Source organism: Leptonychotes weddellii, chromosome 10 (genome assembly GCF_054177405.1).
Source record: "Leptonychotes weddellii isolate Sample4059 chromosome 10, ASM5417740v2, whole genome shotgun sequence".
NCBI classification, from domain to species: Eukaryota; Metazoa; Chordata; class Mammalia; order Carnivora; family Phocidae; genus Leptonychotes; species Leptonychotes weddellii.
This window is the reverse complement of record NC_138378.1, coordinates 41,103,033-41,126,861: the sequence shown is the minus strand read 5'-3', so window position 1 is coordinate 41,126,861 and position 23,829 is coordinate 41,103,033.

The following is a 23,829-nucleotide window of genomic DNA, read 5'->3' as shown; positions in this document are numbered from 1 at the left end:
GTATTGCCAGCTGATCTTAGGTGATTTGATTACACAGAAGTCAGGGTTTTGTGTTTGTTTTGGTTTTTGGTTTTTTTTTTTTTTTTGGTAGAAAGTGATAGCCTCCAAAGAAATTAGAGGTGGGTGACTTCTCCTCCCCCAACCTGGTTCCTAGGCCACAATGAAAACCAGTTTCAAATAAAATTCTGACACACATACACTTTTAAAATTAAACAGTTATTGTCAGGCAAGCCCAGAAGCAGTTCATACAAGTTGTTCTGCTGGCTCTCTGAAGTTCTCACTCTGTCCCTGTAGGCACTACAACCACAGGCCTCACTTGGATCGTTCGCTTACAGTGGCCATCCACGGTTTCACAGACAGGCTTTTGCTAATAATGTGGCTGACTGCAGGCAGACAGAACCCTCTGGATCCCTGGCTGCATGTAGAACAAGAAAAGATCAAGCCTCAGAATTGTCAATTCTCTGGTTGTGTGTCCCTGTTTATACAGGGTAATGTTTGCACAATAATTTGCCAATCTACATACCTCATTTACCTTCAATTTCACCAAATATGAACACATTTTCAATGTGTATCAGCTTACTAACAGGCCACAAACTTCACTGAAAATACACATGATAATAACCAAGCTTCAGATAGTGTTTGCAATGCAAATAATAGAAGCTCTTGCTGTCATTGTCTCTAGAGACTGGCTGCCTCTCTAATGGGAGGCAAGTGTGGGTGCTTGGCTGGAGCACCATGAGTACTTGAGTTGTAGCTCAACCCAAGTATTAGGCACATGATTTCACATCTCTCTTCCTCTCTCTGTGCTCAAGTATTATAAAGTAAATTACAGAATACAACAATCATGGAAGCTCATAAATACATGATTACTATCTATGCTTTAAACAATTCATTCACGTAATTACTGAGAACTGGGGGGAATGGTTATTTTTTTAAGTGGAAGTGAGAAGATAGAGCATAACAGTAACCAAATCTAAGGAAATATCCATTAACAAGCCCCCTGAACACATACATCTAATAGATGATAGAAAGATACATAGATTGATGGATGGATAGATAGATAGATAGATAGATAGATAGATAGATAGAATAGACCCTGTTGAACAAATGAAAGTTGTAGGCAGAGCAGCTTGCAATGGTTGTCTCTAAGACATGTACAACATAGACTATTAGTAAAGGCATCATCTTCACATGGTTACTATGAACAATGACAAATCTGAACCTAAAGCCATCTTCTGCCCTATAACAAAATCTGAAAAATCATAGACAAAGAAGTAACACAATGTGCTTATTTGGTGCTGAATGCTTCACCTCCACTACCACATTAACCGTTTTCACAAGCCCATGTGGTAAGCAATGTGATGTTCATTGAGGAGATGAGTAGTTACTAAGCCCTCCGCCCAGTGTCATTCAGTTGGTGAATGGCTGAGCTGGTGCTAACCCAGTCTGAGTGAGTCAAAGCCCATGGTCTTTCCACTCTACTACATTGAGCTTCTGGTTCCCTGCAAATAAGGGGACGTCGAAGCTTATCTAGCTCTTCTGAATTATGTGTGGGTTTTGGCCATGATGTACATGTTTCTATGATATGCATTTTTTCCTGTAGATTGTTCTAGATGTGTCTGTCTTTTCACCATGTGAACTCTTCTCAAGGCCAGTTGAATGTCATTCAGAGTCATGGACATTTTAGTTTACAAAATTTGTAAATGCCCAATATTTTGTGAGATCATTAATGAGATCAATTCACAAGTTTGCCATAGATCAGATTTTCCCTTCTCCTTAGGGCCCCATTTCTAAGCCCCTTTTCACAGAAGATGAGCTTATTATTTCTGGGAAGGTTGGAATTTATCTTTTTTATTTTGAATTTTCTCAACTTCCCTTATTTCCAGTTCAAATTACTTCTATCATTACTGACCCCCTCCTTCTCTGCCACATCCAAGGAATAATGATCTCTTTCCTTATCAAAGAGAATCCTTTGCCTTTGAATTTGGTTTTCTTTCCTCCTGAGGACTATAATCTATTCATTATCACCCTTCATTCTTCAACATCTATTTCTCTTTTTAATTCTTCTCCTTGACCAATAGAAGATGATGCTCCCTGACAGAAAGCAGGATTCTTTCTGTCCTATGGCATTTTCCCCCTGACTTATGTTCCCTTATTTTTTCTGTCCTAACACATTTTGAGGCTCAGCCTTTCAGAGGATTTGTACTGTATCTTATTCACTTATGTATTTCCCAATCTTTCCCCCCCTCCTCTACTCAGATAATCTGATCTAAACATTAAACACTAGATAGGCAACACTTGCTCTTGTGCTGGGCTTGATTTTGCTTGTGCGGAGTATTAACATTTAAAAATTTGTTTGGACAGCTCCAAAGGATAGAAGATACATATGTGATTTGTTCACTACTCTAGCAGATTCAGCATATAGTGAATGTGCAATAAACATTTGTTGAATGAAAGACTGGATAAGAAATGAAAAGAAAAGCCATCAATATAAGATGTAAAAAAAAAAAAAACTAAACTAAAACATTGCTCAATATTTAACTCTGGTATTGTGAAAACCATATTTTCAGATTGTGCTTTTCATTTCATTGGCTATTAATGATGATGAATACATAACCCTACGGTGGTTCCCTTAGTGCTCCTGGAGGCAGGGATATGTAGGTATCACAAGAGCAGGAATTTCTTGCTTTTGCTTCCTACTGGAAGCACAGCTCTTGACATGTAGTAGGCACTCAATAAGTATTTGTGCAAAGAATGAATTAATGAAGAATAAGGAAGTCGGTCTCCTTTCTCACTGACTCCAAAGTCCTAGGCCAAACCCCCCAAGAATCGCAGAATGAAGACAGCCAAACTTCATGTTTGTAGATGTCAAAGCAGTGTATAAATGTGGCCTACTACTTTTCCCCAAGGCCAGCTCAAGCTGTGAATGGATATCATAACACAAGAAGCCACAAGATACTTGCTTCTGTGTGTTGTGGTAGTGCCTGCTGGGACACTTAATATAAATTTAAAAAACATAAATAAAACTAAAAAAAACTATAGATGTACTATAAATTAAAAAAAATAATTTGAACAGCACAGAAGACAAAAACAAAACAATCTCTATTATGGGGATTTAGAGGCAAGAGAAATCTGTGTGAATGGAGATTATGTATATGAGTATTGAATCTATGTGTGTTATGGGTATTTATAAAATAGGAGAAGAACGACTGAAGCGGATCCCAGTAACATGTCCTGGTACATAGTAGGTGACATGACATATGGGTACACAGGTGCACTGTGCACAGGGTACACACACATGCGTGTGCATGTACATACATGCATGCACACACACATGCACACATGCATACACAGACATGCTGAATCAATGGCTGCCCAAGGGATGGATGGGTGGGTGCTGTCTAGGTAGAGATAGATGAAGAGTACCAGTTCAGTCCTCAGTCTCCAAAGGCAGAAATCCTTGATGTTTGTTTGGTGCCTTTACAGTCCTCCATCAAACAAAAGTTAAATATTGCACTGCTAGTCTGAGTCAAAATACAAAGATTGAAATTGCAGTGGTAGCACTTCTACTCCCACCACCACTAACTATCATGAGACACATTCACAGCCACACTATTGAAAATTCATCCATGCACCTCATGGCATAGTAGGTAAGTGGGGAATAGGGGGTGACTGCCAGCCCTACCTAGATTTTTCTGCTCCTCTGGGCTTCTGGCTCCAGATTTCTTACTGCCACCATGCTAGGCAGCCCCACCTACATGCCCTCTATGCTTAGGGGACAGGGAAGTTGCTGGGCCTGCCACATTGCCTCAGCAAGCATGGACCCCTGGAGACTTGGGGTTGACTCCTGCCGTGAGCTCCCATTCCACTCTGTACAAAGGTTATTTTTTGGCATTCAGTTTAAGGATCAGCAAGGGACTTTTATCCCTCTCTTTAATTGGATATGCCTTTCAGTCCCCGTTGCTGAGCTAATGGGGAATGTCTTAGAGCCTCAGAGGGAACATGCCAGCTGTGGGAAAGATCACAGACTAGGACCTTAGGCATCACAGCCATGTTCGTGTTTCTCATTTGGCATGGTTCTGGGTTCCTACAGGCAAAACAGAGTGCATTTCATGTTGGGAGTGTCAAACATGGGCCGAACACTAGGAGCAGAGGAGGAAAAGAAACCGATCTTATCTCTTTCTTGACAAATCAGAGCAGATGGAACTATAGGAAGTCACTTCACACCCTTCCTTGATTTATTTTTTCAAATTATGTAACTTAATAAAACATTCAATTTTATTATCCCAAAGTATGTTGAAAAAGGCTGCACAGAAACCTGTGCTAGAAAGAGTCTTGAGTTGAGTTAGAAATGGAAAAATAGGTCAGAGGCCACCCAAAGCCACTTGAAATTAGTGAATTTAAAATGCATTCCCAGAAGTGAAACTTCGGGAAAGCTACACACTCCACAACCAGCACTCATGCTCATGGCTCATGAGTGGTGGTCTTGCAGATGGACACAGAGCATCTCCCACCTAGCAAAGAACAGATCCTAGAAAGTTGGTGGGGAAATAACTTCAGCAAATGGCTCTAGAGGTGGGGAAGTAGGACCAGTGACAGAAGAGACTAGCAAATGGGAAGAGGGAGTATGAATGACCTTGACCAAGGAACTCATGATACAGGTGTAAAGTGTTAGGAATGCAGAGTGGGAAGTAGAGAGCATGAGTCCTGTGAGAAAGGGAGTCATGGAAATGAGCTTAGGAGTGGAGCAAGTTTCTGAAAAATGCCATTGATGGTATTGGTGGAAATAAGGCTGGCGCTAGATGAGCAGGCCTTCCGGTGAACAGGCCCTGATTAGAGCTGTGCGATGTACTGTGGACAGGTTCAACTCTCAATCACTGTTACACACCACTCTAGGAACACTGACAAAGTAAAAGGGAGAGGGAGGGTTTCAAGGGCAGTATTTGGTCACAATCACTTTGTCTCTATGGAGACTGTAATAAGAACCGCACATCAGCAAGATGGATAGAGGAACAACACCAAACTCAGTGCCTCCCTCATTAAGTCCCCCAGCAATGCAATTTCAAACACAGTGTCCAAGTACCCATTCATTTGTTTATTTACTCAATAATTTGTGCCAGTCACTTTTTGGGGCATAGAAGAATTAGCAGTGACAGAAATAGGAAAATACCTTGTTTCCATGGATTTTACACTCCAGTATGAGGGAAAGGATGCTAAAAAAAATTTACATGTTAGGAAGTACCAACTGTCATGAATGAAAGCAAAGCAAGGTAAGGAGAAAGGAGGGTTTTATGTTCCCCAGATGGATCAGCAGGGATGATGCAATGCAATACCATTTGAGCAGAGACCTCAATGAAACAAGGGACCAAGCCAGGAAGATATCTGGGAACAGAGCATTAGAACAGAGGGAACAGCAAATGCACAGGTCCTGAGGGGAGCATGCTTGGCGTAGCTCCTGAGGGGAGCCATGAGTATCAGGAAAAGGCAGGGGATTAGGGCTGAGGGGTCGATGTGGCCCAGAATAGGAAGGAGCTTGGAGGTCACAGGAAGGACCTTACAGTTTATTCGTTAGTGAGATTAGGAATCATCTAAATGTTTGGGCAGAGCTGCCACCTATCTCGACTTGTGTTTTAAAACGAACACTTTGGCTGTTTGAAAGGTCATCAGAGGCAATTGCAATATCGAGGGCAGGAGAAGATGGTAAAACTGGCAGAATTTCTGGGTGAATTCTGGATGTTAGGTCTGAGTGAGAGTTAAGGATGTTTGTAAGGAGTAGAAGCTCCTTTTACTGAGGTGACTAAGCCGAAAGGTGTGGCAGGTTTAAGACTTGGCAATAATACCCTTAAGCTAACAGTTAAGCACTTGAGTGGAACACTTCTTTCCAAGGCTTTCTCTGTGTTATTCCAGAGCTGGACGCGGTGAAAGGTGGCAGATGACTGCTTCCTTCACTCTGTGACTCTGTAATTAGAGCCCTAGTTCCAAAACATTATTGTATATTTGACTTACCCAGGAAAATTGTTAAAAAATACAGACTTCAGAGAGCAGCAGAAATTCTGATTCAGCGGTCCAGGATAGAGATCCAAAAATGGAGTGGTTTTTAGCAAACACCTAGAGAATGCTAATGCAAAGGAGTCCATGGGCCACATTCTGAAAAACTCTATCGTGGAAGAGGCACACTTGATGGTTTTGGTGTCATCAAAAACAATCTAGAAAGAACACATTTCTCCTATGTTGACTCAGTGACACCAGCCAACCCACCTGGATCACCCATGCCAAAGATTTCATGGTATTGGCCCAGATGAGTCAAGCCTGCTAGCAAAGGCAACAGATCCTATCGGGAAGGATGAATAGACCAAACCAAGCCAGCACTTAGAACACATCCTTCTAGGTCTCATCCAGTTTTGAAGGGTTGATTAAAACAAGCTTTGAGACATCAAGGATGTTATCACCTGACCAGAGGATGGACTCAGTTTTTGGGTCCAAAGTGATGACCTAAGAAATGAGCAACCTTGAAGGGCTAGTTGATGATAAACACTGAGACTATCAGGGTCTCATAGGTACTTGCTCTAGTTTTTCTAGTCAGCATTTATTTGAAGGCTGTGGAAAATAATGAAAAAAGTTCTAATGGCCCTTTTTATGATCCTTATGTAACTGAGATAGATATAGTAATGATCACATCCAGGAAATTATGTGTGACCAGTGACTTTGCACAGGACAGTCACTAATGCAACAACCATTTCACTCCAACCAGGTGATGGAACTCTGCATCATTTACAGAAGACTCATGTCTTTGAGCCCACAGGTATTCTTCCTCTGGGTTGATCCTATATACTAGAAGACCCTACATATTCAGTGTGATTCCAGAGCCATGCACAAGCCATGCACAAGCCATGCACATGCTGGTTAGAAATACAGATTCCCAGGCTCTAGGCTAGATGTTTTGAACTGGAAACTTCAGAGGCTCTATAATTTTAAACAAGCTTTTCCATGTGATTCTGATATGTAGCCAGGCTTAGACATCAATGATGAAGACAATTCTTCTAGGAAAACCTTCTCCAGATGTTCTGCTTGAGGTCTGATGTAGAAAACAGAAGCTGGATTTGGAAACAGACATGCAACTGCCTTATCTTTTAAAACAGGTGATTCATGTCAGTGGGTGACCTGAAGTCACCCAGCAATCCCTCTACTAGCTAGCTATTCCTTCCACATTAAGTTAAGACAGAGGCCTGCATGGAATGATGTGTGGCTTATTTTGCAATTTAACCATTAGAGAGAGGTAGCTAAATATTTGTGTCAATATGGAAGTCTTTAATGGTAGTAGCAGAGTGTGATATGGAATCTCCAAATCTTGTGATGGTGGACATCAGCTTCAGCATAATTTTCCAAGCTTGTAGACTAGTGTTAGTGAGCAGCTACAACCATAAGAAGCCAACACTGAATTATCTGCAGCAGTACTGAGAGGCCAATGCTTTAGAAGAGATAGGGCTCAAATTGTGAGCAAATGAAAGCAAAATGTCTTTGGGACATCATGAAGTGTGGATACAACAGGCGTTTCTCAGTTACTCTGTGCAAACTTTTTACTTTTTTAAATTTTTTGGTACATGGTTCTAGAATAAAAAGTCACTGTGATTCAGAAATACCTGGCATTTAATAGACAAACATGGTCACAGAATGTGAAAATGCCATGGTGAAGAAACTGCTGTTTGTGCTTTTGGTAATGTACTGAATCAGGCTGAGAATGTACCTGCTAGAATTTTCTGGAATATGAACCTCCTGCTGTTGGCCTCCAAAAGCTCTGAATGACTATTCTGGAGAGGTCATAAAGATTATTAGAAATGTGTGCCACTTCAGGAAGTGAAACATGGCTTCAAGCTCTCAAGTTGTGTTCTGAAGATGACCAAGCACAAATTGAATAGACTCTAACCTGGGCAACAGAGCATTACTAACCTCAACACCTATGACGGGCATCAGGTGTCCAAATTCACATTTTTCTCCCAACTCCACCCTTCCCCCCATAGTATCTGATGCTGGACTTGCTGGAGTCTCTCCAATGTTCTTATTCCACCAATCCATTACAGACATAGTGCAATATCTGAAATTTTAGATTTTCAACTCTGGCATTTCCTACCTGAATACCTTCTCTCTTTCCTGTACTCTCTTTAGATGACTTCATGCACAGTCATGGTATCAATTATCAGCTATGCAAATCTTTCCAGAATTCTATTCTAACTGCCAACCTAACATTTGCACTTTTCCAGTCTTCTTAAATTTAACATATCTCTTTACAAGGTCAGCACAGGTTTTTCTGCAGTGAAGCTGGTCTGTAGCCCCACCAAATGTTCCAGTAACATTCTTGAGAAGTCTTTGTCTTAATGAGGAATAACAGAATCCTGGGAGAAAAATAGTGGTTAGGAATGCCACCGGTGACGGATGCTCTGATCAGGAATATGCCACCCCAGAGTTAACTTCTATCTTTTCATCAAGCTGGGTTTGGATGCCTGCAAAACTATTAGAGTATCTTGAGACACTTACAGCTCAAAATCTCCATACTTCTTATCTCTTAACATAATCCACAGAAATGGCAATAAAAATGACAACATAGATGCATAAAGAGAAAATCATTCTGCTCAGAGTTCCAAGTACCTTGGGCAGAAATAGCAGAGTAAGCAGTGATTCTGAGGTATTAGCACATCTCACTTAGCCATGAGAGTCTTGAAAGCATTCATCGTTTGCATTCAAAGTGAAGCCAGATACAACATTTGGTCAAGAGCCAGAGTCAAGTACCATGTTATAGATGCATTCTGCCTTGCCTAAATCTCCATATAGAACCAAATGTCTGCTCTACTGTGTCTTAATCAACATCTCAAGAAATCTTCAAAATTTTTCCAACTCACCTAATACAAATGGAAAAACATCACTTTGTTCTGGAAAAACCCTTCTTTCCAAATATTTGGCATTACAGAAATGTAAATTTCTAATTTAAATGCCCTAATCAATTTCATATTCAAATGTCCTCATCTCATTCTATGGTTGAGTTATAATCAACAAATTCATAAGTCATTGATGAGTTTGGTTCCTTCAGAACATGTCTTACAGCTTGGAATCCTCAGTTCTAAAGGTTCATATGTTTTTAGTTAAGAAGTCAGCTAGAAATACAGAAGTGCAGTTTTTCTTTGGCACTGCCTTGGGAAAGGTGATGGTCGTTCTGGGGAAGAGTGAGTTAGGGCAGGAAGGGAGGGGAGGAAGGGCCGGGATGATGCTGTGGAGAGTTTTATTTGGAAATGAATTTCAGCCAAATGACAGGACTCTAAACTATTTGACGATCACTCTTTCCTTCACTCTCCATTCAAATTAAACAAACAACATTTTTCTGCCCCTCCTCTTCTTCTCTTTTAGGCTTTTTGTATGCAAGAAAGCTGTTCATGGTACCTCTGATTTTAAATATTCCATCAAAACCACAAATATGTTCATTTTTTTCTCTTTAATGAGCAAAATGTTTCCAAAAGACCTGGAAAACAAGATGCAATTTTGGGACATGAAGTCGGATGGAGATACTGTACTCATTCCTCTCTCCTCCTAACTAAAATCACACCTTTCCTGTGAGTGAGCCTCCTCTGTCTGACTCTGAGACATTCCAGCAATAGTGACTGTGGACACCTGCCATGCGTTTGACAGAATGCTTAGCACAGCATAATCATCACCTTCAAGATTCCCTGAAACCTGTGGAGCAGGTGCCACATATCTTCACTTTTCAGGCATGGAAACCAGGCCTTAGAGGTTCCAGACATTGCTCATTGTGTCAAGGCCATACAGTTAGTAAGGGACAAAGCAAGGGTCTGATGCCCCTGACCAGCAGTCATCTCAATTCCTTCTGGTGCCTCTGTCCTCCACAGCAACCTCACTCATGATTCCTTTAACTTGTTCCTTTATCTCCAACTCGAGCCTGGACCCCTTGATGATGGTTATTGTCCTGGGCTTTCTCTGCATCCAGGATGCCACCTCACAAAAGGATTTGTGCAAGAATGTATCAGAAATACCAGCTGATTGAGGTTAAAGGTGATGTGGGGATAGATAAAAACCAGAGACTCAAAAATAGGAAAGTAAACTTTATCATTCCATGTCTTGTTGGCACTAGCTTATATTAATGGTTGTTAAAATTGTGTTGTTTCCAGGCAAGTATCAAAATAAGAAAAACAACCCAGTCACACACTTTAGCTCTGATGAACGTATTGGGATCAGTTTTTTTTTTTCTTTTATGACCACACTATAGTATAATATGGGAGAATATGGGAGGAGGGTTGGCCAGACACCCCAGCACAAGGAGTGTCCAAACATAGCCTCACCCCCACCCTGAGTCTCTGGCCTGGATCCTACCCAGCAATGGCTGTCAATGCCCCAGTACCCTGTGGACGTGGGATGCTCCTTTTCCAGAACCCACCTGTCCCAGTGAAGTTCTTTGGTCTCCATCAGTTTCTGCAGTCTGGACAGTCCCAGGGCATGGTCCTCTCCCAGACAGATACTGTGGGCTTAAAGATGAGGAGGAAACCTCAGCCACTATTTACATATGCAAAGGAGACCACTGGCCATCTGGGAAAATTCTAGAAGGGTCTGAAAAATCTCTCCTATTTATGCAGGCAAAACTAACCTGAGAATTAATTCCTGTATTGACTGTCACAAAGAAAGGGTCAGAGGAGATGACACAGAGGAAGCGGACTTTGCCAGGACCTAGGGTGCGTGGGCAGAGTGACAGCAATGGAAGGGGGAGGGCCCTGGAGGAGAGCTGATGCCAGGCCAAACCACACTGCCCATTTGGGCCCCGCCTGGGGCACAGCCCAAGGAGGAGCTGCAGCCAAGGGAGCTGGTGTCAGGGGTTTTAGGAAAGCCGCTTTGACAGGTAGAGAATGTCAGCTTTCCATAGAGTAACACTCTGTTCGCCACTTGTCCAAATAGCGATAAATCACCAGTAAATTCCTGCTGCTGTCGGGAAGGTCTGGACTTCAAAGCTTAAAATTCACAAATAGGAACCTTTCATTAACTCTGGAAAAAGAATTTCACTTTATTTCAATTTGTGTATTTCGGTTATTTAGTGGAAGCATATATTGCTGACCAACACGACATACTGTTTTGAATCAAATGCCTTTTATTACATAACCATCAGACACTGAGATTATTTGCTTAAATGCTAGACCAGCCTTCATCTGTACCAAATGTTTGAACTTGCTTTCTTAAAAGATGAGACAACTTTGTTTTTTAATTTAAAAAAAAAAAAAAGCTAGCTTTATTCACTAGATACTGTGAGACAAAAAATAAATAAATAAAAACCTCAAAGTTGTAACATTTTGATTTTCCTGGAGTTCAAAGTACTACCTTTCTTCATTAAATAATGTAAAGGATATTTCTTGAGAGAGGGAAAAACAGCACGATATGATCTGGAATTAACTGCCTGCTGGCAAGATGTTTGCTGGAGTGAACAGCCTACTTATCCCTCATTTCTCCTCTTGTCTTCCTGTCTCAGCTGTGCTTAGATATTCAATGTCAGAATTATTTCTTTCATCAGGCACATGCAAATGGAATAATATTCTCTCCGCTGAATATCACTGCTGCCTGGATCTTTTAAAGTTCAGGTCAAACACCTCTTTTTGTTTTTATTAAAAGACACTGCCTCACACAAAATATTAAACATTGATCTTGAGCAAGAGTATTCAAGAGCAAATTGGGATCTATTTTCAGCTGGGACAACCATTTTCTTCAGGCTTGACCTGAGGATCAGATGTTTGACTCTTCCAGGAATCAAGGTGAAGAAGGATAAACATGCAAGTTTGGAAGAAAAAAAAAAAAGGCAATCCAACTCACGTTTTATGTAAGTTGGCGGCAGAATATTTAACTGCCAGCCACCACTGACAGGGTTTGGAAAAGTCATCAGTGGGAAAGTAGCCAAAACACTGCTCAAGCATGGGTGGTCACCAACAGTAAAAGAAGAGAGGGAGAGGGAGAGAGGGAAGGAGAGAGAGAGGGGGAGAGAGGGAAGGTCTTCATACAAATGCTTTGCACGTGATGTGCTACCTATCTGCTTTTCTATGGACTTAAGAGTATAACTGGCAACATCCTGCTGGAAGCTCAAATTAAGGAGAAGCAACAAGGAAGCATTTCATATAAGCTAATTAAAATGCAGATGACCCAGGCCCCTGGGTGGCTCAGTCGTTAAGCGTCTGCTTTCGGCTCAGGTCATGATCCCAGGGTCCTGGGATCGAGTCCCACATTGGGCTCCCTGCTCGGCGGGAAGCCTGCTTCTCCTTCTCCCACTCCCCCTGCTTGTGTTCCTGCTCTTGCTCTCTCTCTCTCTGTCAAATAAATAAATAAAATCTTAAAAAAAAAAAAAAAGAAAAGAAAGAGTTACACTTTAAAAAATAAATAAATAAATAAAATGCAGATGACCCAGTCATCCATGCAGCTTTGAGTGGCCTGGTGTGCACCATGCTTCCTGATTTCAAGAACAAAATTGTCACATCACGTCATATATTTTGCCTCCAAAAAGTCATGGTCAGATGGATTTGAATCATATCAATCTGGGGTAAAACTCCTTTCCATTACTGAAGTTTTGTCTTTTTATTGTTAGCCTGGCTATGCATTAACGGGGTGGACCAAGCCCCCAATAAGCAGTACTGCTGCCAACCAGTTCAACAATGAAAACAGCCAAACCTAATATGCTTTAGAAGTGCTCACAAATTCTACCAGTTTAAGAATTTTATGAGACCTGGGGCACCTGGCTGGCTCAGTTGGTTAAGAGACTGCCTTTGGCTCAGGTCATGATCCTGGAGTCCCGGGATCGAGTCCCACATTGGGCTCCCTGCTCAGTGGGGAGTCTGCTTCTCCCTCTGATCCTCCCCCTCTCATGCTCTCTCTATCTCATTCTCTCTCTCAAATAAATAAATAAAATCTTAAAAAAAAAAAAAAGAATTTTGTGAGACCAAAGAACTACATTTTTTAAAGAAGAGTTCCTATTAGATTAATCATGATGATAGCACTGATATATATAAATAAGGTCTTTGATTCTTTTTTTTTTAAGCCTAAGTCGTCTCCATATACTTGCCTGTTTGATTCATAGTTATTTTATTAGTGAGATGCACATTCATCAAAAACTATGAGTAGGTATTGTTTGCCTTTCTGGGGAAATGGTGTGATTGCCCTTGCAAGGCAGGCCAGCTCCAACGGGACCCTGGATTTCCAGCATCGTCCTTCAACTGTACCAGCATTCAACATAAAGTTCAAAGACAACATCTCCCAAGTGAATGCTTTACATTTGTACTCAGAAAGAGCTGTTTTTGTTTTGTTTTGTTCTTATGAAGGCCATTTTTAAATAAAGCCCTCTCCTCCCTTTCCATCTAGGACCCAAATCCAGGATTTTCTGACAGGCTCCATCCTTGTAATGCTTTCTGTTCATGCTGTAACGAGCCTGAGATTCCGTGACCCAACCCACACCTCTCACTGTGCCTTGCCCATTTATAAGGATGCAACATGGTGTCCTGCTTCTCCATTTCGAAGGCAGCAGAACTAATGCTTATCCTCATATGGAGGGCAGCCTCCTGGGTGTCCCTGCTTTACGAGGTTGTCCACTATACAGGTTCTGAGCAGGGGGCAGAACAGGTTCCCAGGAGAATCTTCATTTTTCCTTCTGTCTGCAAAATCACAGTATTCAAACTGGAAAAGTCAGTAGTGTCCCATATTTTTGGATGATCTGCATGGTAACATATAATTGGTGTCACTGGGTTTGTTCCACATACTAACCAGTTGTGTGTGACTGAATCGGTCACACTTTTTGCAAAGGTGTGGGTTCTGGAAATTTATACTTTTTTTGAGTCATTCTATTGCTTTGGGAACTACCCATTTTGAGAGGAAAATATTGCATAAATCAAGAAGTGCGACTGTTAGCACCTGATCAAGCTCTCCGCCCATCTCTAGGGTAAGTATTGTATGCTTCTAACATGTGGCATTGCTTTGCCATCAAAGCTTTTTTTTTTCTTATGGTATTAACCCAATAATGCCAGTATTGACCTGCTATTGGAAGAAACACAGGCTCTACTTTGTCACATGGTACTGACTGGCTTTTGATTTTTTAATTATATAGTCCAGTAGCAAATCCCATATTTATATAGTCGTAACATTTATTCTTTTTTTTGAAAAAGATTTTATTAGTTGACACAATGTTGTGTTAGTTTCAGATAAACACTAATTTGAGGATACATGCACCCTATGTTTATTGCAGCATTATTTACAATAGCCAAGCTATGGAAGCCATAAACTCTCCTTTATATTAATGATTGTGTCTGTGTGTGGGTGTGCCTAACGGCTGATACCACATATTACAGCTGTGTTGTTAAGAAAACCAGGGTCCAGGGCGCCTGGGTGGCTCAGTTGGTTAAGCAACTGCCTTCGGCTCAGGTCATGATCCTGGAGTCCCGGGATCGAGTCCCACATCGGGCTCCCTGCTCAGCGGGGAGTCTGCTTCTCCCTCTGACCCTCCCCCCTCTCATGCTCTCTCTATCTCATTCTCTCTCTCAAATAAATAAATAAAATCTTTAAAAAAAAAAAAACCAGGGTCCATGTAGTGCTGGAAAAAAAAAAGCAACATTATGAGCATGGAGTCCTTGCAATGATATTAAGGCAGAATATTTTGTTTCTATGTCCTCTGACAATTTTCATGCAACATAAAAATATGAATAAAAATCAGTTAAATAAAGTCTTCCTCAACACTACTCCAACCTGATAAGATTACTTATGAAATGCTTTGATAACCTTTATATGAAATGGGACTGATATTCTTGTCTAGGAAACAGAAGCGAGGGCAATGTGTCAGAAAGGAAAGTGCTCTGCTTAACCACCGGAAGAATTGAGTCTAAATCTCTTCTTTGCCCCTGACTAGCTGTGTGATTTGAGGCAAATGAATTCCCTAAGCCACTTTTCCTCTATCTGCACAATAAGAGAAAATATACCCATATCCTGGAATTGCTGTAAGGGCTGAGGTCAGGTTTTCACAATTACCTTTCCCATAATATGGAGAAAGAGAATTGTTGAAATTAGGGGCAATTTCAGATGGCTTGTGCTAAAAATAATTTTGTGATGGCCTCATCTTTTGAATGACATATACCCTCATGGGGTGATGACAAGGAATGGATGACAGTGTGGATGGACTGGAACTGAAATGCTTCAAGGAAAAATCCTCTCTTGGCTTTATTACTATTGCAATCTCTACCCCTCCAATCCCAGGACAGCTATTCATTATTAGACCTTATGCCCATTTTTTAACCTCTTTGGAATTAAAACAAATAGATTTAGTATTGATTTTTGCAGTCAGAACTCTTAATTAGGAATAGAAAAAACCAGTGGGAAGCTTAGAGAATAAAAGGATGGGGACTGGTTATCAGGAGATGGGGGCTCTTGGAATCATCCACGGGTGCGTCCGGGTCTCTGGACTCTATTAAACCACAGTCAGGAGTGCTGATGGGAGCCCAGGATGTTTTCTCTGTGGCTATTAGCCATGCTTCCCTCCAGTGGCTGCTGATTCTACTACCTGTTACAGATAAGCCTTTGATTTCCCACTCTACAATGAGAAAAACATTCCTGGCATTGTCTTACTGGCAAAAATCTTCCTGGCTCAGGGTCCTGCCAAGGAGCAGCCAGTCAAGAGTGTGCTCTCCCACTCCCAATTCTGCTGGTTCAAATCAAGAAGATCAAGGGCCTAGCTGGTGTCAGGTGCTTCTCCCTGGTCCAGTCAGTGTGGGTGGGGCGAGGGGAGGGTCTCATTTTATAAACGTGGCTGCTCCCACTGTTACCACGTGGCAGAAGATCTGGGATGTGTAGTTTGAGTCTAAAACTCTGCTCTCTCTCTCTCTCTCTACCAGGAGTAGAGATGTACCATGCATGTTATGGTTGAGAAAGGAAAGGAGAGGAGAGAAAGGTGGGGGAGGGGGAAAGGGAAAAGAAGGAAGGAGGGGTAAAGGAAGGGAGGAAGAGGGAGGGAGGGAGGCAGGAGGGAGGGAGGAAGGAGAGGGGAGGGAGGAGGGGAGGGGGAAAGAGGGAGTGAGGCAGGAAAAAAAGAGAGAGACACTCAGAGAGAGAAGGGAGAAAAAGACCTGTGATTGTTGCAGTTTGTTGTTACAAAGCAGAGCCCCACATTCAACACTAAGAGAGGAAGAGTTTAGGCTTTGTAGCTCACCACCCCCTGTATTGGAGTTAACTTTTTTCAATACCCAAGTTTATTTGCTGTCCCAAAGCAGCGCATTGGTGTCACTACTTCAAATGACACGAGAAAGCACAATTGGATTTTTCCAATAAACAAAATGTTTTTGTTAACTCACAATTTTAAAAGATTTTACCAGCTTACAGTTTGCTCTGTACAAACTGTAGTTTAATATATACAAAAACTCAGTTTTGCCATATAGGCATTTTTTTTAATGGAAAAGAGTGGAAGTTCTTTTCATTATTAAGGAAAAAGACGTAATTTTGTTCATACATAATACAATAGACTGCATGCTGGAATTCAGTAGAGAATTATCATTTTGGCTAAGGGGAAATAGTGTAAATTTTGGATAATAAGAAATAGAGGGTGTAAAATATAAAATCATATGCTTAAAAATTGCATGGGTCTCAGTGAAACTGGTATAGTAAACAGAAAATTAAGCTCCATATCCTACTTGCAGAATTCAAAAAGCGAGCAAGCCCTAAAGTATAGTAAAATTAAATAACTTTTCACTGAACATAATATGTATTTTCAGGCATGTGTTAAGTCCATTTATGGAGCAGTTATGTCACTTTGCCCAGTTTTTATTAATTAAGTCAACTATATAGAATTGTTAAAACAGAAGAAATGAGCCCAAATTGGAGTCACTTTTCCACCAGGACAGCAAACTAAGACTTAATTAGGATTTCAACCTATCCCAGGCAGGTAACCTTGTAGTTACTCTGAAATTTCTTGATCAGCACCAGTGAGATCATCTGCATAATGAAAACTCTGACTTCCCTCCTCCCCCACAAAGATGCCCTGGCCTGAAACAATCCTTTCTTTCCTTTGCCAGTAACTTGTTGCCCCATCCTCCTTCCTATAAAAACCTTCCATTTTGTACAAAGAGAGAATCTCTCTACTTGCTGGATGAGATAACGCTTGATTTGTGATTCGCTTCATAAAGCCAATGATATTTTCAAATTTACTCAGTTATATTTTGTTTTTCCACAGTATTTTGATTAAATCCTGATAAATGTTTTTAGCTGTGTGTCCCAATGCTCTGACCCAGGTGTGAATGTGGACTTTTTTTTTTTTTTTGGCTTTATCTCTCCACATAGAAGATGAGATGGCAATCCATAAACCTGACCTCATTCTCAGAGATGCTTTGAGAAAAACCCAGTTACTTTTACCACGTGCTGTGTTGCTACGGAAACCGTACAACAAGTTCACTATCGGAAATGAAACAAAATTAACTGTGAAGATGAATTGTGTTGCTAACTGCTGCTGATTTACTTCTGTCAGTGACAGTATTGGCCAAGGGTTTAGTTTCATTTTCTGACAGAATGTTATCCATTTGCATGTTCGCCTTCACTCTCCATTTATTTATATATATATATCTCACAAGGTTTGATGTCTTCTTTTCCAAATCGTACTTTGTCTTGAAGAACTTTAGGCAGCCTGAGAGGAAACTTGGAGCAGGGGAAATGGTTGATGAGTAAAGCCACAGCTTCATTATTCCCATCAGCCCCAGCAAATGAGGATGAAACACCATGGCAGTATCTGGAGTGTACAGGGACCAGGGCTAGCCAGAAATGTGGCTAGCCAGAAATGTGGCCATCTTCCCCCTACTCCTTGATTTGGAGGCTTGTATAGAAACCTTGTGGCTGACCATTGTTTCTCCAGAGCTACCAGAATTACCATGCTCAGCATCTTCCTCACCCATTCTACTTTGGATTATCCATGTGGGTGTTCTCAACCCTACCAGGAAATACTGGGATGAGTTATACTTCCAAATCCCTGCAGATCCAATGAGGGAAAATGCAATTGTCTCCTTTCAGTCATAATACCTTACAAATTCATGAATGGTCTACTACGTAATACTGTCCACACAACTTACCAATTACTTTTACAACAGTCCTGCAAAGTAGATGCTATTATTTCCATATTACACAATCCAAGATGGAAGCTAATGGAAGTGGAGTAATTTGCCAACAGTTCTGGCTAGTAAATACTAGAGTCAGGTTGAACTCAAATCCATCTAAATTCAGAGTTTGCATTTTTCTCTCTATGCTCTATTTTATATAAATATGCCATATATATTCATTTTAATGAAATAAATCTTGTGTTCCAGAGGCTTGAATCTGGGTTTCAATTCAGCATATATTTACTGACAATATTTATTGATAATATAAAGCACATGTCATCATAGGTCATAAAAATAAGGACTATCACAGCTATTTGAGACTGTAGTAATTAAGATACTTAATTCTGTCATCAGGAGAACTCATAAGCAAATTTTAATCCTATTGTCTGTCCCTTTCATGGAATATTTTTTAAAGAATTTTGACTGGTAAATGCCAAATATGATCCTGTAGTACTTTGAATTTCCTGTTGAATAGCTATTCTTTCCAACTGGCTACCTATCAATTCAGTCCATATTAGGAACTCCACCCTTTCCCTATCTGGCTTTATTCTCCTATTCATGATTGTTCCTTATTGGTTCACACCTATTGGTATTTCAGTCCTTATTCAGTTTTTTCTCTTTGGTTATAGTTAGATCCTCACCATTAATGAATAGTTCCCAACTATCTCAGGTCTTTTTCAACTATCTTGGCTAAATAGTCTTTCTCCAAAAATATGGGAAAATTAATTTTTCTAAATGAGCATACCCAATCGTTTTGAGTAGTCATTCACATTTTAGTCTAAATAGATATTTAACATCTATTTAGCTTATTTGCATTTATAAATAAATTCAAGGTTGAGGAAAATGCATGAAAGAAAATAAAGAGGGTGGGGACATAATTTGCAAATTCAAATCAGCCAGATATGGATGATAATCTCTTGGAAAGGACCTAATTTTTTAGTTTTCACTAGGTCCTTCTCTGTTGTCAGCACTGCTTGGGCTTTATCAGTTTGACCAGCTATTTCTCCTTGGGTCCTTGGGGGAAAAAAAGAAGGGGGTAAATGAAAAGGCTTCCTGGTCTCTAGGATGTCCTGCCCTCTCCTAATGTCATGGTTTTGAGTGTCAGGCATGTATATGCATGTACTCATCTCTGTTCTATTCCTAAGCACCCTTTCTTTGCCACTGGTCCTCAGATTCCTCATCTGTGAAATAAAAAATCAATAGCAGCCTCCATGGTGTGCTGTGAGGATAAAGTGAAGTGAGGTGTGGAAAGGCCTCCAGCCATGATGTGGGCCTCTCCCCATTCACCTGGAGCTTCATCACATCCTTTGATGGGAACCACTCCTCTCAGGTTCAGAATCAGAGGGTAACAGAACATTTGTTCAGGTCCAGGTAAATGAGCTGTGGAAGGGCACTTTCTCACCTCCCTATTGATCATCTTATATGCTTACATTTGAAACAACTTTTTTGGTAACACTAACTGACTTGCCCTGTGTCACCTTTGGAAAGCTACTCATTGCTTTTAATGGAAACATCTTCATTCACTGACTGAGGAGATCAGGCAGCCTGCTGATTCTTTGCTTATTCAGTGATTCTGAATTATTAATAAAGTAAACAAAGGAAACTTATTGGATGTTCATTGCAGGATTCCTTCCAGTATATTATGATGAAAATAACTTAAATGATAGCTAAATTGTTATAAGTTCATGATGGAATATTGTACATTTCTTTTTTTTTTTTTTAAAGATTTTATTTATTTATTTGACAGAGACAGAGATAGCGAGAGCAGGAACACAAGCAGTGGGAGTGGGAGAGGGAGAAACAGGCTTCCCCCCGAGGAGGGAGCCCGATGTGGGACTCGATCCCAGGACCCTGGGATCATGACCTGAGCCGAAGGCAGACGCTTAACGACTGAGCCACCCAGGCGCCCGAATATTGTACATTTCTTAAAATCAAATGTAATCATATTACAAAGAATAAGCATCTTTACCATTGCTAATAAAATAAACCAGTTTATTTACCAAAATAAACCAGTTTAACAAAACACTATAGATGATTTGATTTCCAATTCTGTAGATACAAGTGTGAATAAAGAAATAGATAAAAATGTGGAAATAGATACAAATAATTTAAAAAGAACTGTATGGGGCACCAGGGTGGCACAGTCAGTTAACCATCTGACTCTTGGTTTCAGCTCAGGTGGTGATCCCAGGGTCATGAGATTGAGCTCTGCATCGAGCTCCATGTTCATCTGCTTCAGATTCTCTCTTCCTCTCCCTCTGCCCCTCTTGCTTGTGCTCACTCTCTCTCACTCTCAAATAAATAAATAAATCTTAAAAAAAAAAGAACTGTAAGAATACACATCAAAATATCAAAACGTTGGATGTTAACATTGTCATGTAGTAGGATTGAGTGGTTTAATTATTCCTTTAGATTTTTAGGTAGTCCTTAAGTTTTTTACAGTGAATATATATTCTAGCACACATATATGTCATTTAAAAATACATAGAAAAAATGGCAGTCATAACCCATTAAGGATTTATTTCAAACATCAGCCTTAATTATTTGATTACATCAGAGCCATGCCCTGTGCCAAAAGGTGAAGGGAACTCGTCAAAGTTGGAGGAAAAGATCTCCTTGTCAGTCAGAGCCTTATTCAACCACATAAGGACCAGAGCATCTCTCTGGAGTCCAAATGTGGCGCACAACTGCTACCTGGTGAAATCTGTCCGCTTTCCCTCCACTAATGATAAAGAATGCAGAAACTCAGAACACAAATTCAGGTAGTCTCACCCTGAAGTTCGAGAGCAGAAAACTCAAATGAGTGCTCACAACCCGAAAACACCATCACATTTTATGAAAATGTGCTACGGATGCCTCCTTTTCCCGCCTGAGCATCTCCTTTTGGCCGTACTTCTGTGATGGTCTCAGTCTTATTTCTAGATCTTTCCTTGGTTCCTCTGCTCCTCCCTTCCACTGAAGATGATGCAGTTCCAAGGTTAGCCTATCTCCACTGGCCCAGCGTCTTCAGACAAGTCACTCAGCTTGAGGACTTTACAGGCACTCTGGCTGCATCCAATTTCAGGTTTTGACTTCAGCAGTCATTTGGCATCTATGAGCTCCTTGTCGCCAATTCCCTTCCAAGTGATTGGATGAGGTTTCCTTGAGCTTTTGAACCTTGGTAATAGCCACCAAGGATGTCTGACCTCAGATGTCAGTTTGGCATTTGCTGGGGGCCTAAAGGCCTCTGCCAGACATCCCCACCAGAACGGAAAATTAATTGGACAGGCAATGAATGGTCTGCAGCTGGAAATGTGCTAGAAAACCGTGGGGCTTTAAAGCCATAGGATGAAGATGACCCCGATATGTAACTAGTTAGTGAGTCAATGTAAACAGTTCGATGTTGTGTACTTTTACACTATATGCAACATTATAAATCTATGACAGTGATCATCATCTGCTCCAGCCAAAGAATTAGTGGTCCCATTTGAAGCATGACTCACTGGATCAATGCCATGCCACTCGGTTAAACCTCCTCAAATGATGAGCAAATTTGGCACCTATTCAAAGACCTTGGGGGATTCACAACTGGAGTTGGATCAACCACAAACAAGTTCGCAGTTTTCAAAGGGTCTTTTGGTGTAGTACCTTACTCTGCCATTAGAGGTCAGCAGTAGTCAGTGGGAGAGGCTGCTTCCACTCGGCCAACATTAAGTCTAGAACATTCTTCACAAAGATGTTTCTCTGGTTTTAGTATCCTCACTTATAGCATTAGTAGGGCTATTGGTTATATATATATATTAGCCCTAATAATTAGCCCTACTAATGCCATATATATATATGTATATATATATACATACACACCATAATAGATATGGAATTTCCTAAGTGATGAGAGACATAAATGTGACTCTTGTCATGATAATGAGGTGACCTTTGGACCCCACCTAAGGATGGGGTTGGTTGCCAGGGGACCCAACCAGGTGATTACAGAGTTAGAACTTTCAGTCCACATCTGACCTCCATGGAGGGGAGGGACTGGAGGTCAAATTAATGGCCAAAAACCAATGATTTAATTAACCATGCTTATGTAATTAAACCTCCATAAAAACCAGAAAGGACTGGGTTCAAAGAACTTCTTGCCTTGGTGAACAAGGGAGATTTGGGGAGGGTGGCATACTCAGAGAGGGCTTGGAAGCTTCCCACAGTTCCCCACAACTCACCCTGTGCTTCTCTCCCATCCGGCTGTTTCTGAGTTATACCTTTTTATAATAAATGGATGATCTAATAAGCAAGAAGTTTCTCTGAGTTCTGTGAGTTGCTGTAGCAAATTAATTAAACTTGAGGTGGTAGACTTGGGAACTTCTGATTTATAATGGTTGGTCAGAAGCACAGGCGATAGATAGCCTGAACTTGCTTGCAGCTGATGTCTGAAGTGGGTGGGGAGTGGGTGGGGCAGAGTCACACAGGCCTAAACCCTTAACCTGTGGAATCTGCAGCTATTTCCAGGGAGATAGTGTCAGAATTGAGTTAAATTGTAGGACACCCAGCTGGTGTCTCAAGAATTGCTTGTTGTTGTGGGGGAAAACCCACACACGGGAATTGGGTGCAGGCCCAAAAGACCCCCTTCCCAAGTCCCTCCATTGGAGATACACTCATTCGGCAGCCATCAGATGACCTGCGGGAGTGGTCAGCCTGGGGCCATCTGTGGGCAGCAAGTGTAGGAGCCGTGGGGAGTGACAGCTCCTGGGCAGGACACAGTGTAAGGCAAGGTAGGATATTGCCAGAGTTTCATCTCTGGGCTCCACAGCTGTTGACAGACCGGCATCCTCACCTCTGCAGCCTCCAACTTTCAGCAGGCCATCTTCTGGGCATTATGGGGGTTTAAACATTGTGGTGCCTCTGGGGTGGGGGTGGGGGCACTGCACATCGGGTCTCCTGCTCCAGGCACAGGCAACAGGCACAAAAAGCCTAAGTGTATCTTATAACCCCGTGATCCACCAACCCCACTTTCAAAATGTGTCTAAAGAAAGCAATGTGTAGATCTGAGACTCGGGAGGGGAGGAATGAAGCGGGGGAAATCGGAGGGGTGGACGAACCATGAGAGACGATGGACTCTGAAAAACAAACTGAAGGTTCTAGAGGTGAGGAGTGTGGGAGGATGGGTTAGCCTGGTGATGGGTATTGAGGAGGGCACGTTCTGCATGGAGCACTGGGTGTTGTGCACGAACAATGAATCATGGAACACTTCATCTAGAACTAATGATGTAATGTATGGGGATTAACATAAGAATAAAAAAAAAAAGTTAAAAAAAAAATTAATTAATTAATGTTGAACAAGACACAAGTAAGAAAGTGCTTTTATAGGGAGATATGAATGAGTTTAAGTTTTGTCACTAGCATTCCTTATAGGAAAGGAGTAAGTGACAAATTAGAGAAAAGCAGATTATTAATGTGTTATTAAAAATTGAAATAAGCAATTAAGACATGAAGTGATAATTGCAGTTTGTATTTCAAGTTAAATTTCTACTTTATCTGTGGTATTTTAAGTATAAAATCTATTATGTCTTTAGAACAATTAAAAATGTTCTGACACCAGTAAGTGCTCTTCCGTTCCCCAAGTTTAAATTTCATTGTGTATTACTAATATCTCTATTCTCTTGTTCCTCATGGTGTATTTTTATTTTGATATAAAATGTATTCTGTT